Source organism: Scyliorhinus torazame, chromosome 2, assembly GCF_047496885.1.
Source record: "Scyliorhinus torazame isolate Kashiwa2021f chromosome 2, sScyTor2.1, whole genome shotgun sequence".
Lineage (NCBI taxonomy): Eukaryota > Metazoa > Chordata > Chondrichthyes > Carcharhiniformes > Scyliorhinidae > Scyliorhinus > Scyliorhinus torazame.
This window is the reverse complement of record NC_092708.1, coordinates 119,178,675-119,192,748: the sequence shown is the minus strand read 5'-3', so window position 1 is coordinate 119,192,748 and position 14,074 is coordinate 119,178,675.

Sequence of the window (14,074 nt, the reverse complement as noted above, 5' to 3'; positions counted from 1 at the left end):
TCGCAGAGAAGGTGCGTGCAATTCAACATGCCCCCGCCCCGACTGACACTTCGCATCTTCGTTCTTTTCTCGGTCTCGTAAACTATTACGGGAAGTTCCTCCCCAATCTGGCAACTACGCTGGCCCCTTTGCACCCTCTGCTAAAGAAAAATCACACCTGGGTTTGGGGCCAGCCGCAAGAAACCGCTTTCCGGCGGGAAAAGCAACAATTGTCGTTGTCTGGGTTAGTAACCCACTATGATCCTGGAAAGACTTTGCTCGTCACATGTGATGCATCCCCGTATGGTATTGGGGCCGTCCTGTCCCACAAGATGGAGAACGGGGCCGAACGACCGATAGCTTTCGCCTCCCGCACATTGACTGCAGCGGAGAAAAAGTATGCGCAGATCGAGAAGGAGGGCCTGGCAGTGGTTTTTACGGTCAAACGCTTCCACCAGTACGTGTACGGCCGCCATTTCACTATCGTGACTGATCATAAGCCCCTGCTGGGACTTTTCAGAGAGGATAAGCCAATACCGCCCATTGCTTCTGCACGGATCCAGCGCTGGGCTTTGTTGCTTGCTGCATACGAGTATTCTCTGGAACACAAACCAGATATGCAGATAGCAAATGCCGACGCTCTGAGCCGATTGCCTTTATCGACCAGCCCCATGTCGACCCCCACGACCGGTGAGGTGGTTGCAACCCTAAATTTTATGGACACCTTGCCTGTCACGGCATCACAGATCCGTGAGTGGACCCAGACGGAGCCAGTCCTGTCAAAGGTTCGGCACATAGTCCTGTATGGTGGGCAGCATAGACAGCTCCCAGGCGAGTTGCGGGCATTTTCCTCCAAGCTGTCAGAATTCAGCGTGGAAGACGGCATCCTCTTGTGGGGGACGCGTGTGATTGTCCCAGAAAAAGGCCAGGAGCTGATACTAACAGACTTGCACAATGGGCATCCAGGCGTGACCAAAATGAAAATGTTGGCCTGGAGTTATGTCTGGTGGCCAGGCCTCGACACCGACATTGAGAAGGTGGCCCAAAACTGCTCCATTTGCCAGGAGCATCAGAAGCTTCCGCCGGCCGCGCCCCTACATCACTGGGAATGGCCAGGGCGGCCTTGGGCATGCTTGCATGCAGATTTTGCAGGCCCTTTTCAAGGATCCATGTTCCTTCTACTAATTGACGCCCAGTCCAAATGGCTAGAGGTGCATAAGATGCAGGGGACAACGTCCTGCGCAACAATTGAAAAGATGCGTTTATCGTTTAGTATGCATGGCCTCCCCGAGGTGCTGGTCACGGATAACGGCACTCCATTCACGAGTGAGGAGTTTGCGAGGTTCACGAAGATGAACGGCATCCGCCATATCCGCACTGCCCCTTACCAACCGGCTTCAAATGGGTTGGCAGAGCGCGCAGTGCAGACATTCAAAAGAGGCCTAAAGAAGCAGTCTTCCGGATCAATGGACACGAGACTGGCTCGCTTTTTGTTTATGTACAGGACCACCCCCCATGCAGTGATTGGGGTAGCTCCCGCAGAACTCCTAATGGGCCGGAGACTTCGCACCCGCCTTAGTATGGTTTTCCCGGACATTGGCGCAAAGGTACGCCGCACACAAGAACGACAGGGACAGGGATCTTCTCAGCATCGGCCGATTCGGAATTTTGCTGGTGGTGCCCAATGGGTTCCTGGTGTAATCTTTCGCCAAACGGGCCCTATATCTTACCAAGTGCAAGCCCAGGGTCGTCTCCAGCGAAAACATGTAGACCACGTTCGGTCCAGAAGACCATCCCCTCAAAAGATTCCCCCACCCGGAGCTCATTTCAACAGCCGCAGAGACCAGAGACAAGGGAAGGTAGTCCTCACAATCTTCCACTGGTGCCTCATTCGAAGCCTGCGCAGGTTGTTACGGGACCGAATGGAGATAGAGACGCTGACATGACGGAGGCAGCAGACTCTGACTCCGAGATGGAGACACAGGATGCATCAGAGGGGGAATCCTCGGGTCCACGGGCCATGGATGTACAACCGTTGCGCCGTTCATCACGGAAGCGCCAGTCTCCGTCTCGTTACACGCCGCCTGATCCAGCGCCGCGTGCAAATGGTGTCCGGCCTGCGGCCAAACAAGTCCGACGCCCTCCTTCGCCAGGGTCTTCGGTGGATTCCTTGGACTTTGGGGGGGAGGGATGTTTTAACCTGCCTACTTACCATTGGCTGGGGACTAATGACAATCCCACAATCCTGTGGGAGTATGAGCTTCCCCAATGAGGGGGGCGGAGAAACCACTAGTAAACTCCTAGTATAAATAAAGCTGGCCAGTTCAGGAACCAGCAGGAAGGAGTATGTAGCAAAGGAAGTTACTGCTACTGTTATGTATATATGTTATAGTAAATAAATGTTATTACTTTGTATCCTTAAAACTCGTGCTGGATTCTTCGTGGCCCTTCCAAAAATGTCCAAATGCAGCAAGACCTGGACAGTATCCAGGCTTGGGCTGACAAGTGGCAATTTGCATTCGTGCCACACAAGTGCCAGGCAATGACCATCTCCTACAAGAGAGGATCTAACCACCGCCCTTTGACATTCAATGGCATTACCATTGCTGAATCCCCCACAATCAACATCCTGGAGGTTACCACTGATCAGAAACTGAACTGGACAAGCAACGTTAATACAGTAGCTACTAGGGCAGGTCAAAGGCTAGGAATCCTGTGGTGAGTAACTCACCTTCTGACCCCCCAAAGCCTGTCTACCATCTACAAGCACAAGTCAGGAGTGTAATGGAATACTCTCCACTTGCCTGGACAAGTGCAGCTTCAACAACACTCAAGAAGCTCAACACCGTCCAGGACAAAGCAGCCCACTTGACTGTTCCTCCTTCAAAACATTCAAACCCTCCACCACCAATGAACAGTGGCAGCCATGTGTACCATCTACAGGATGCATTGCAGTAACTGCAATGGCTCCTTAGCCAACACCTTCCAAACCCATGACCACGACCATCTAGAAAGACAAGATGTGGAGATGCCGGCGTTGGACTGGGGTGAGCACAGTACGAAGTCTTACAACACCAGGTTAAAATCCAACAGGTTTGTTTCGATGTCACTAGCTTTCGGAGCACTGCTCCTTCCTCAGGTGAATGAAGAGGTATGTTCCAGAAACACATATATAGACAAATTCAAAGATGCCAAACAATGCTTGGAATGCGACCATTAGCAGGTGATTAAATCTTTACAGATCCAGAGATGGGGTAACCCCAGGTTAAAGAGGTGTGAATTGCATCAAGCCAGGACAGTTGGTAGGATTTTGCAGGCCAGATGGTGGGGGATGAATGTAATGTGACATGAATCCCAGGTCCCGGTTGAGGCCGCACTCATGTGTGCGGAACTTGGCTATAAGTTTCTGCTCGGCGATTCTGCGTTGTTGCGCGTCCTGAAGGCCGCCTTGGAGAACGCTTACCCGGAGATCAGAGGCTGAATGCCCTTGACTGCTGAAGTGTTCGCCGACTGGAAGGGAACATTCCTGCCTGGTGATTGTTGCGCGATATCCGTTCATTCGTTGTCGCAGCGTCTGCATGGTCTCGCCAATGTACCACGCTTCGGGACATCCTTTCCTGCAGCGTATGAGGTAGACAACGTTGGCCGAGTCGCACGAGTACGTACCAGGTACCTGGTGGGTGGTGTTCTCGCGTGTAATAGTGGTATCCATGTCAATGATCTGGCACGTCTTGCAGAGATTGCCATAGCAGGGTTGTGTGGTGTCGTGGTCACTGTTCTGAAGACTGGGTAGTTTGCTGCAAACAATGGTTCATTTGAGGTTGCGCGGTTGTTTGAAGGCAAGTAGTGGGAGTGTGGGGATGACCTTGGCAAGATGTTCATCGTCATCAATGACGTGTTGAAGGCTGTGAAGAAGATGACGTAGTTTCTCCGCTCCGGGGAAGTACTGGACGACGAAGGGTATTCTGTCGGTTGTGTCCCATGTTTGTCTTCTGAGGAGGTCGGTGCGGTTTTTCGCTGTGGCGCGTTGGAACTGTCGATCGATGAGTCGAGTGCCATATCCCGTTCGTACGAGGGCATCTTTCAACGTCTGTAGATGTCTGTTACGCTCCTCCTCGTCTGAGCAGATCCTGTGTATACGGAGCGCTTGTCCATAGGGGATGGCTTCTTTAATGTGTTTAGGGTGGAAGCTGGAGAAGTGGAGCATCATGAGGTTATCCGTGGGTTTGCGGTAAAGCGAAGTGCTGAGGTGACCGTCCTTGATGGAGACGAGTGTGTCCAAGAATGCAACTGATTTTGGAGAGTAGTCCATGGTGAGTCTGATGGTTGGATGGAACTTATTAATGTCATCGTGTAGTCGTTTCAGTGATTCTTCGCCATGGGTCCAAAGGAAAAAAATGTCATCGATGTATCTGGTGTATAACGTCGGTTGAAGGTCCTGTGCGGTAAGTAGGTCCTGTTTAAACTTGTGCATGAAGATGTTGGCGTATTGGGGTGCGAATTTGGTCCCCGTGGCTGTTCCGTGCGTCTGGATGAAGAATTTGTAGTCGAAGGTGAAGACGTTGTGATCCAGAATGAAGCGGATGAATTGCAGAATTGCGTCTGGAGATTGGCAGTTGTCGGTGTTGAGTACTGAGGCTGTTGCAGCAATGACGACGTCATGGGGGATGCTGGTGTAGAGTGCCGAGACGTCCATTGTGACGAGGAATGTTCCTGGTTCAACTGGTCCATGGGTGCTGAGTTTCTGTAGGAAGTCCGTCGTGTCGCGACAGAAGCTGGGCGTACCTTGTACGATGGGTTTCAAGATGCCCTCGATGTAGCCAGAAAGGTTCTCACATAATGTCCCATTGCCTGAAACGATAGGACGGCCTGGTGTGTTGGCCTTATGTATTTTCGGGAGGCAGTACTGCCTCCTACTGCCTCTACTGCCTCCCGAAAATACATAAGGCCAACACACCAGGCCGTCCTATCGTTTCAGGCAATGGGACATTATGTGAGAACCTTTCTGGCTACATCGAGGGCATCTTGAAACCCATCGTACAAGGTACGCCCAGCTTCTGTCACGACACGACGGACTTCCTACAGAAACTCAGCACCCATGGACCAGTTGAACCAGGAACATTCCTCGTCACAATGGACGTCTCGGCACTCTACACCAGCATCCCCCATGACGACGGCATTGCTGCAACAGCCTCAGTACTCAACACCGACAACTGCCAATCTCCAGACGCAATTCTGCAACTCATCCGCTTCATTCTGGATCACAACGTCTTCACCTTCGACTACAAGTTCTTCATCCAGACGCACGGAACAGCCACGGGGACCAAATTCGCACCCCAATACGCCAACATCTTCATGCACAAGCTTGAACAGGACCTACTCACCGCACAGGACCTTCAACCGACGTTATACACCAGATACATCGATGACATTTTTTTCCTTTGGACCCACGGCGAAGAATCACTGAAACGACGACACGATGACATTAATAAGTTCCATCCAACCATCAGACTCACCATGGACTACTCTCCAAAATCAGTTGCATTCTTGGACACACTCGTCTCCATCAAGGATGGTCACCTCAGCACTTCGCTTTACCGCAAACCCACGGATAACCTCATGATGCTCCACTTCTCCAGCTTCCACCCTAAACACATTAAAGAAGCCATCCCCTATGGACAAGCGCTCCGTATACACAGGATCTGCTCAGACGAGGAGGAGCGTAACAGACATCTACAGACGTTGAAAGATGCCCTCGTACGAACGGGATATGGATCTCAACTCATCGATCGACAGTTCCAACGCGCCACAGCGAAAAACCGCACCGACCTCCTCAGAAGACAAACATGGGACACAACCGACAAAATACCTTTCGTCGTCCAGTACTTCCCCGGAGCGGAGAAACTACGTCATCTTCTTCACAGCCTTCAACACGTCATTGATGACGATGAACATCTTGCCAAGGTCATCCCCACACTCCCACTACTTGCCTTCAAACAACCGCGCAACCTCAAACGAACCATTGTTTGCAGCAAACTACCCAGTCTTCAGAACAGTGACCACGACACCACACAACCCTGCCATGGCAATCTCTGCAAGACGTGCCAGATCATTGACATGGATACCACTATTACACGCGAGAACACCACCCACCAGGTACGCGGTACATACTCGTGCGACTCGGCCAACGTTGTCTACCTCATACGCTGCAGGAAAGGATGTCCCGAAGCGTGGTACATTGGCGAGACCATGCAGACGCTGCGACAACGAATGAACGGACATCGCGCAACAATCACCAGGCAAGAATGTTCCCTTCCAGTCGGCGAACACTTCAGCAGTCAAGGGCATTCAGCCTCTGATCTCCGGGTAAGCGTTCTCCAAGGCGGCCTTCAGGACGCGCAACAACGCAGAATCGCCGAGCAGAAACTTATAGCCAAGTTCCGCACACATGAGTGCGGCCTCAACCGGGACCTGGGATTCATGTCACATTACATTCATCCCCCACCATCTGGCCTGCAAAATCCTACCAACTGTCCTGGCTTGATGCAATTCACACCTCTTTAACCTGGGGTTACCCCATCTCTTGGTCTGTAAAGATTTAATCACCTGCTAATGGTCGCATTCCAAGCATTGTTTGGCATCTTTGAATTTGTCTATATATGTGTTTCTGGAACATACCTCTTCATTCACCTGAGGAAGGAGCAGCGCTCCGAAAGCTAGTGACATCGAAACAAACCTGTTGGACTTTAACCTGGTGTTGTAAGACTTCGTACTAGAAAGACAAGAGCAGCAGATACCTGGGAACCCCACCACCTGGAGGTTACCCTCCAACTAACGACCCTGCTTCCCATCCATTGACTCCATCTACCCCTCCCGCTGCCTGGGGAAAGCGGGCAGTATAATCAAAGATCCCTCCCACCCGGCTTACTCACTCGTCCAACTTCTCCCATCGGGCAGGAGATACAGAAGTCTGAGAACACGCACGAACAGACTCAAAAACAGCTTCTTCCCCGCTGTTGCTAGATTCCTAAATGACCCTATTATGGACTGACTTCATTAACACTACACCCTGTATGCTTCATCCGATGCCGGTGCTTATGTAGTTACATTGTATATGTTGTGTTGCCCTATTATGTATTTTCTTTTATTCCCTTTTCTTTCCATGTACATAATGATCTGTTGAGCTGCTCGCAGAAAAATACTTTTCACTGTACCTCGGTACACGTGACAGTAAACAAATCCAATCCAATCCAATCCAAATCACTCCCCACCCTGACTTGGAAATATATCGCTGCTCCTTCACTGTCGCTGGAGCAACATCCTGGAACTCCTTCCCTAACAGCACATGGGTGTATCTACACTTCAAGGACTGAAGCAATTCAAGAAGGCAACGCACTACCATCTTCTGAACGGCAACTCGGGAGGGCAATAAATGCTGGCCAACGAGCAACGCCCACATCCCGTAAATGAATTTTTAAAAAGGGGCAATCGGGGGAAATGTGAGGCGATATACATTTGGGGGATGGGGGCAGGGAGAACAGAATAAATGGGAAGACACTGAGAAGTGTAGAGGAACAAAGGGACCTTGGAGTGTTTACAGATCGATGAATGTAGCAAGACAGGTAGGTAAGATTGTTAGGAATCATAAAATTTACAATGCAGAAGGAGGCCATTCGGCCCATCGAGTCTGCACCAGGCCCTACTTAAGCCCACACCTCCACCCAATCTCTGTAACCCCACCTAACCTTTTGGACACTAAGGGGCAATTTAGCATGGCCAATCCACCTAACCTGCACATCTTTGTACTGTGGGAGGAAAGCGGAGCACCTGGAAGAAACCCACGCGGATACCGTAAGTGCAAACTCCACACAGTCAGCCACCCGTGCCTAGAATTGAACCTGGAGCTGTGAGGCAGCAGTGCTAAATGATTGTACTGTGTGTGTTACTTTATTAGCCATGGGATAGAATCCAAGAACAGGGAGGTATTGCTAGAATTATTCTAGTTCTCCCACTCCAAGAAGGATGTGATGGCAGCAGACAGAATCATAGAATTTACAGGCCATCGAGTCTGCACCATGTGGTAGTCACCACTGTTGTATTATATTGTATATACTGCACTGCATACGTGGGTATTACGGTAAGGCCCCTGTGCTACAGGTATGGGGGTAGATCCCTGCCTGCTGGCTCCACCCAGTAGGCGGAGTATAAATGTGGTGTGCTCTCCGAGCGGCAGCCATTTCGGCAGCAGCTGTAGGAGGCCACACATCTCTGTGTAATAAAGCCTCAATTACTCTCTACTCTCGTCTCGTTGTAATTGATAGTGCATCACACCGGCCCTTGGAAAGAGCACCCTACTTAAGCCCCATGCCTCCACCCTATCCCGGTAACGCCACCTAACCTTTTTTGAACACTAAGGGCAATTTAGCATAGCCAATCCACCTACCCTGCACATCTTTGGACTGTGGGAGGAAACCGGAGCACCCAGAGGAAACCCACACAGAAACGGGGAGACCGTGCAGACTCAACACAGTGACCCAAGCTGGGAAGCGAACCTGGGACCCTGGAGCTGTGAAGCAACTGTGCTAACCACTCTGCTACCATGTTGCTCACTAAATACAAAGTAGATTTATGAGGTTGCTGTCAGGAATGGAGAGGTTTGGCTATGAGGAAAAATTGGATAGCCCGGGCTTGTTTTGTTTGGAGCAGAGGAGGTGGAAGGGAAATTTAATTGAGGTGCTTAAAGTGACGAGGCATCTGGATAGAGGGGATAGGACGGACAAATTTCCCTAACAGTGAAGTCAATAAACAGGAAACATAAGGTTGAAAGTAATTGGTCGAAATTTGCTGATGAGGTTGAGGAGAATTTGTTTCACTCAGAGGGTGCTGGGGGTCTGGAACTCTGGCCGAAAAGGTGGTAGATAGAGGCAGCAACTCTCATCACAATTTTAAAAAAGATACTTGGAAACGCTTTGAAGTATTGCAATGTACAGAACTAAATGTTGTGTTATGCTGCTTCGGATAACACAGGCTGCTACGTGATGCAGCTTTAACTAAAGGATACTCCAGACTCTGAAATGAGTTCAACGTGTTTATTGAACTATTAACACAGTTTTCAAATGAGTTTGACTCTCTGCTAATCTAACTGTAGTAACTCAGTCTAACTGTACCAGCTTGCTCTAAGCCCGTGCTGGGGTGTGATGCTGCTGATTAACCCTGTCTAACTCTCTAGATGTCTGTCCGTGGAAAGAGGCAGGGTGTGAGAGCCTCATCCCTTTTATAGTGTTTATGTCATGCCCCCTTGTGATGATGCCACCTCTGAGTGTCCTGACTGCCCATTGGTTGTGTCCTATTCTGAGTGGTCAGTGGTTCCATGTTTGCATTTCATGACATCTCCCCCCATTTTTTTGTAGATGTATATACAAGTGAATGTGTCTGTCTAATGTGACTGACTGAGGAATACAGAACAGAACAAACAAAACAAATGCTCATAAGTCCAGTTTCTGAGGCTTGCACCTGATCCTCGTCGACCACCGGAGAGGTGGTGGAGGGGATGATGGCGTCTTGACAGGCGAGTGGGAGGCACGACTGGTGGCCTTGTGGTTCGAAGTGTCTGGAGGTGGCAATTCGACATGTGGAAATGGAGGGGAAAGTGGTTGTGGGCAAGCAATGTTTTGCAGTGCCCTTCGATTCCTTCGCACAATGGAGCCATCAGCCATACGTATGACATAGGATCTGGGTGCGGCCTGTCGAACAACGACAGCCAGAGCAGACCACCCACCATCCGGTATCTTGACCCTGTACGTGTCTGCCGGGGTAGCACATCCAGATCAGTGGCATGTGCGTCATAGCTCTGCTTCTGGCTGTCGCGAAGCTGCTGCACCTTCTGCAGCACCGGGAGGTGATCAAGGTTGGGCAGGTGTATGGCTGGAAGCGTCGTCCACAGGTCCCTGTTCATCAGCAGTTGAGCTGGCGACATGCCAGTGGACAAGGGAGTTGCCCGGTACGCAAGTGGTGCAAGGTGTATGTCGGAAGAGGAGTCCGAGGCCTTGCGGATGAGCTGCTTAACGATGTGCACCCCTTTTTCGACTTTGCCATTGGACTGCGGATAGTGCGGACTGGAGGTGACATGCCTGAAATTGTAGCTCTTGGCAAACGTGGACCATTCTCGACTGTGGAAGCACAGACCATTGTCGCTTATGACGGTGTTTGGGATGCCATACCGTGAGAATGTCTCTTTACACCCTTTGATGACGATCCGTGAGGTGAGGTCTGGCAGCTTCAGCACCTCAGGATAGTTCAAAAAGTAATCGATGATTAAGATATAGTCGCGATGGAAGAGATTGGAGAGGGCGTCCTGCAAGGGGACTAGCTTACAAGCAATGGTGACGGCACCGTTGCCGTTCTCACCGAAGAAATACACTACAAGCCCGGTGGTGGTGGCAACATTAAAAATTTGGGGGCAGTGGAGACGGCATGGGGGAAAGAAGGGAGCCTCGGTGCGGTCCCCGATAAGAAATAACCATAGGTTTGTTCCGGGGAGAATGGATGGGGGATTTGGAGCATGGCAAAGAGCTGGGGTAGTACAATTGAGAGATCTGTTTGTAGATGGGACGTTTGCGAGTCTGGGAGCGCTGACGGAAAAATATGGGTTGCCCCAAGGGAATGCATTTCGGTATATGCAACTGAGGGCTTTTGCGAGGCAACAGGTGAGGGAATTCCTGCAGCTCCCGACGCAGGAGGTGCAGGATAGAGTGATCTCAGAGACATGGGTGGGGGATGGTAGGGTGTCGGACATATATAGGGAAATGAGGGACGAGGGGGAGATCATGGTAGATGAGCTGAAAGGGAAATGGGAAGAAGAGCTGGGGGAGGAGATTGAGGAGGGGCTGTGGGCTGATGCCCTACGTAGGGTAAACTCGTCGTCCTCGTGTGCCAGGCTAAGCCTGATACAATTCAAGGTTCTACACAGGGCGCATATGACTGGAGCACGGCTCAGTAAATTTTTTGGAGTAGAGGATAGGTGTGGGAGATACGCGGGAAGCCCAGCGAATCACACCCACATGTTCTGGTCATGTCCGGCACTACAGGGGTTTTGGGTGGGGGTGGCGAGGGTGCTTTCGAATGTGGTGGGGGTCCGGGTCGAGCCAGGCTGGGAGTTGACTATATTCGGGGTTGCAGAAGAGCAGGGAGTGCAGGAGGCGAGAGAGGCTGATGTTTTGGCCTTTGCGTCCCTATTAGCCCGGCGCAGGATATTGTTAATGTGGAAGGAAGCCAAACCCCCGGGCGTGGAGACCTGGATAAACGACATGGCAGGGTTTATAAAGTTAGAACGGATCAAGTTCATATTAAGGGGTTCGGCTCAAGGGTTCACCAGGCGGTGGCAACCGTTCGTCAACTACCTCACAGAACGATAGAGGGAATGAAAAGGAAGAAAGATAACAGCAGCAACCCAGGGGGGAGGGGGGGGGGAGGGGGGGAGGTTTGTATCTTTGGAGAGTAACTATTTTTGACAAGGCAGTTGCCATTTAGTTTTGTTTTTGTTCCTGTTTATATATTATTTATTTATTTGTTTAAAACTGGCCACTGTTATTTATATTGCTTTATTGTTGTTTAAATGAAAAACTACGTACTGTTATGTTTGGCCAAAAAATCTTGAATAAAATATATTTTCAAAAAAAAGATATAGTCACGACCATTCGCGTGGGATAGGTCAATGCTAACCTTGGACCACGGAGAGGTCTCTAGGTCATGTGGTTGGAGCGTCTCCTTGCTCTGCGCTGGTTGGAACCTCTGACAGGTTTCGCAGTTCAGAACCATGTCCGTGATGTCTTGGTTGATGCTGGGCCAGTAGACAGATTGCCGGGCCCTGCGTCTGCACTTTTCTACGCCTTGGTATCCCTCATGAATCTGCCGCAGCACCATGCTCTGAGGATGTAGCGGGATGACTATCCTGTCCAGCTTGAGCAGGATGCCGTCGATCAGCCTCAGGTCGTCCTTGACGTTGTAGAATTGAGGACATTGCCCTTTCTGCCAGCCATTGCTGAGGTTGTGGATGACTCGCTGCAACAGGGGGCCTTTGGCCGTCTCTTCTCGGATGAGAACAATCTTCTCATCTGTTGCCGGGAGAGTGCTTGCACACAGTTGTACCTGCAATTCAATGTGCTGGATGATCTCCAGTGGTTCACTGGGGGAGTTGAAGGAGCAGGACAATGCATCGGGGATGATGGGCTCCTTGCCAGGTGTGTACACCAAATTGAAATCATACCTCCGAAGTTTGAGCAGAATTCTCTGCAAACAAGGCGTCATGTCGTTCAGGTCATTTTGGATAATGTGGACCAGGGGCCTATGATCAGTCTCAACAGTAAATGTTGGCAAGCCGTAGACATAATCATGAAATTTGAGGATGCCGGTGAGAAGACCTAAACACTCCTTCTCAATCTGCGCATATCTGGTCTCAGTGGGTGTCATTGCCCGTGATGCGTATACTACTGGTACCCAGGATGACGTGTCATCTCTTTGAAGCAACACCGCCCCAATGCCATCCTGACTCGCATCTGTGGATATCTTGGTCTCTCGGTCTGGGTCAAAGAATGCAAGGACGGGTGCAGTGGTGAGCTTGGCTTTCAGCTCCAGCCACTCTGTTCGGTGCTCCGCCTTCCACTCAAAGGCGGTTGATTTTTTCATCAGGTTGCGTAGGGCCGTGGTGTGTGTGGCCAAATTCGGGATGAACTTGCCAAGGAAATTGACCATTCCCAGGAAGCGCAATACTGCCTTCTTGTCCTCGGGGACTTTCATTGCCTTGATGGCTTTAATTTTGTCTGTGTCCGGGCGCACACCATGTTGCGAAATCTGATCGCCCAGGAACTTCCGCGTGGATGTCCCAAAACAGCACTTGGACCTGTTTAGCTTGAGGCCATGATCATGTATGTGTCGGAATACTTTCTTGAGTTGTGACACATGTTTCTCTGGGGTTGTGGACCAGATTATGATATTGGCAACATAGACACGAACCCCTTCTATTCCCTCCATCACCTGTTCCATGATGCGATGGAAAATCTCTGATGCCGAGATGATGCCAAATGGCATTCGGTTGTAGCAGAATCTGCCAAAGGCGTGTTGAAGGTGCAGAGCCTTCTGCTGGATTCTTCATGTTGGATTTGCCAAAATCCTTGGGAGGCTTCCAATTTTGTAAAGAAGCGCGCGTGTGCCATCTCACTCATGATTTCTTCCCTCTTCGGGATGGGGTAATGTTCCCGCATAATGTTTTTGTTTAGATCCTTGGGGTCAATGCAGATGCGTAGGTCCCCCGAAAGCTTCTTTACGCACACCATCGAGCTGACCCAGTCAGTTGGTTCAGTGACCTTGGAGATGATGCCTTTTTGTTGTAGTCTCGTGAGCTCTGCCTTCAGGCGCTCTCTCAGTGGAGCAGGGACACGTCGTGGTGCGTGGACCACTGGCTTGGCATCAGGCCACAGTAGAATCTTGTACTCATACGGCAGCGTGCCCATCCCGCTAAATATATCTGGGTACTGGGTTAGGATGTCGTCGATGCTGGCCTGAAGATCCAAATGGGACGGCGTTGTGGTGTAGACCCTTTGAATGAAGTTCAGTTGCTTGCAGGCATGCGCACCTAGCAGGGACGCCCTGTCTAGTTTAACAATCTCGAAGCGTAAGCTTGCTTGTGTGTGTCGGCTAGATAACTGCAGATGGCAGGACCCCAGTGCCTTGATTGCATTTCCATTGTAGTCCAAGAGTTTGCAGGCAGCTGGAAGGATTGTGGGGGGCTTCTTGATTCTCTTGAAGTCCACCTGCGAAATCAGGTTGGCGGAGGCACCTGTGTCCAGTTTGAACTGGATGGGGCAGTGGTTGACCTTCATCACTGCATGCCATTCGTCCTCGGAATCCACGGCCAGGATTGTTTGGACTTGCGATGTGTCCGGTGTGGCGTATTCGCACTTTGTAATAATGCCCACTCGGTAAGTGTTGTCCAGGTATTCATCATCTCGATCCGTCGCACTGCCTGGGTCAGAGTCATGCATTCGGTGTTGCACACTTCTGCTGCACCGCTGTCAGAATTGGGAGCACTGGCTCCTGA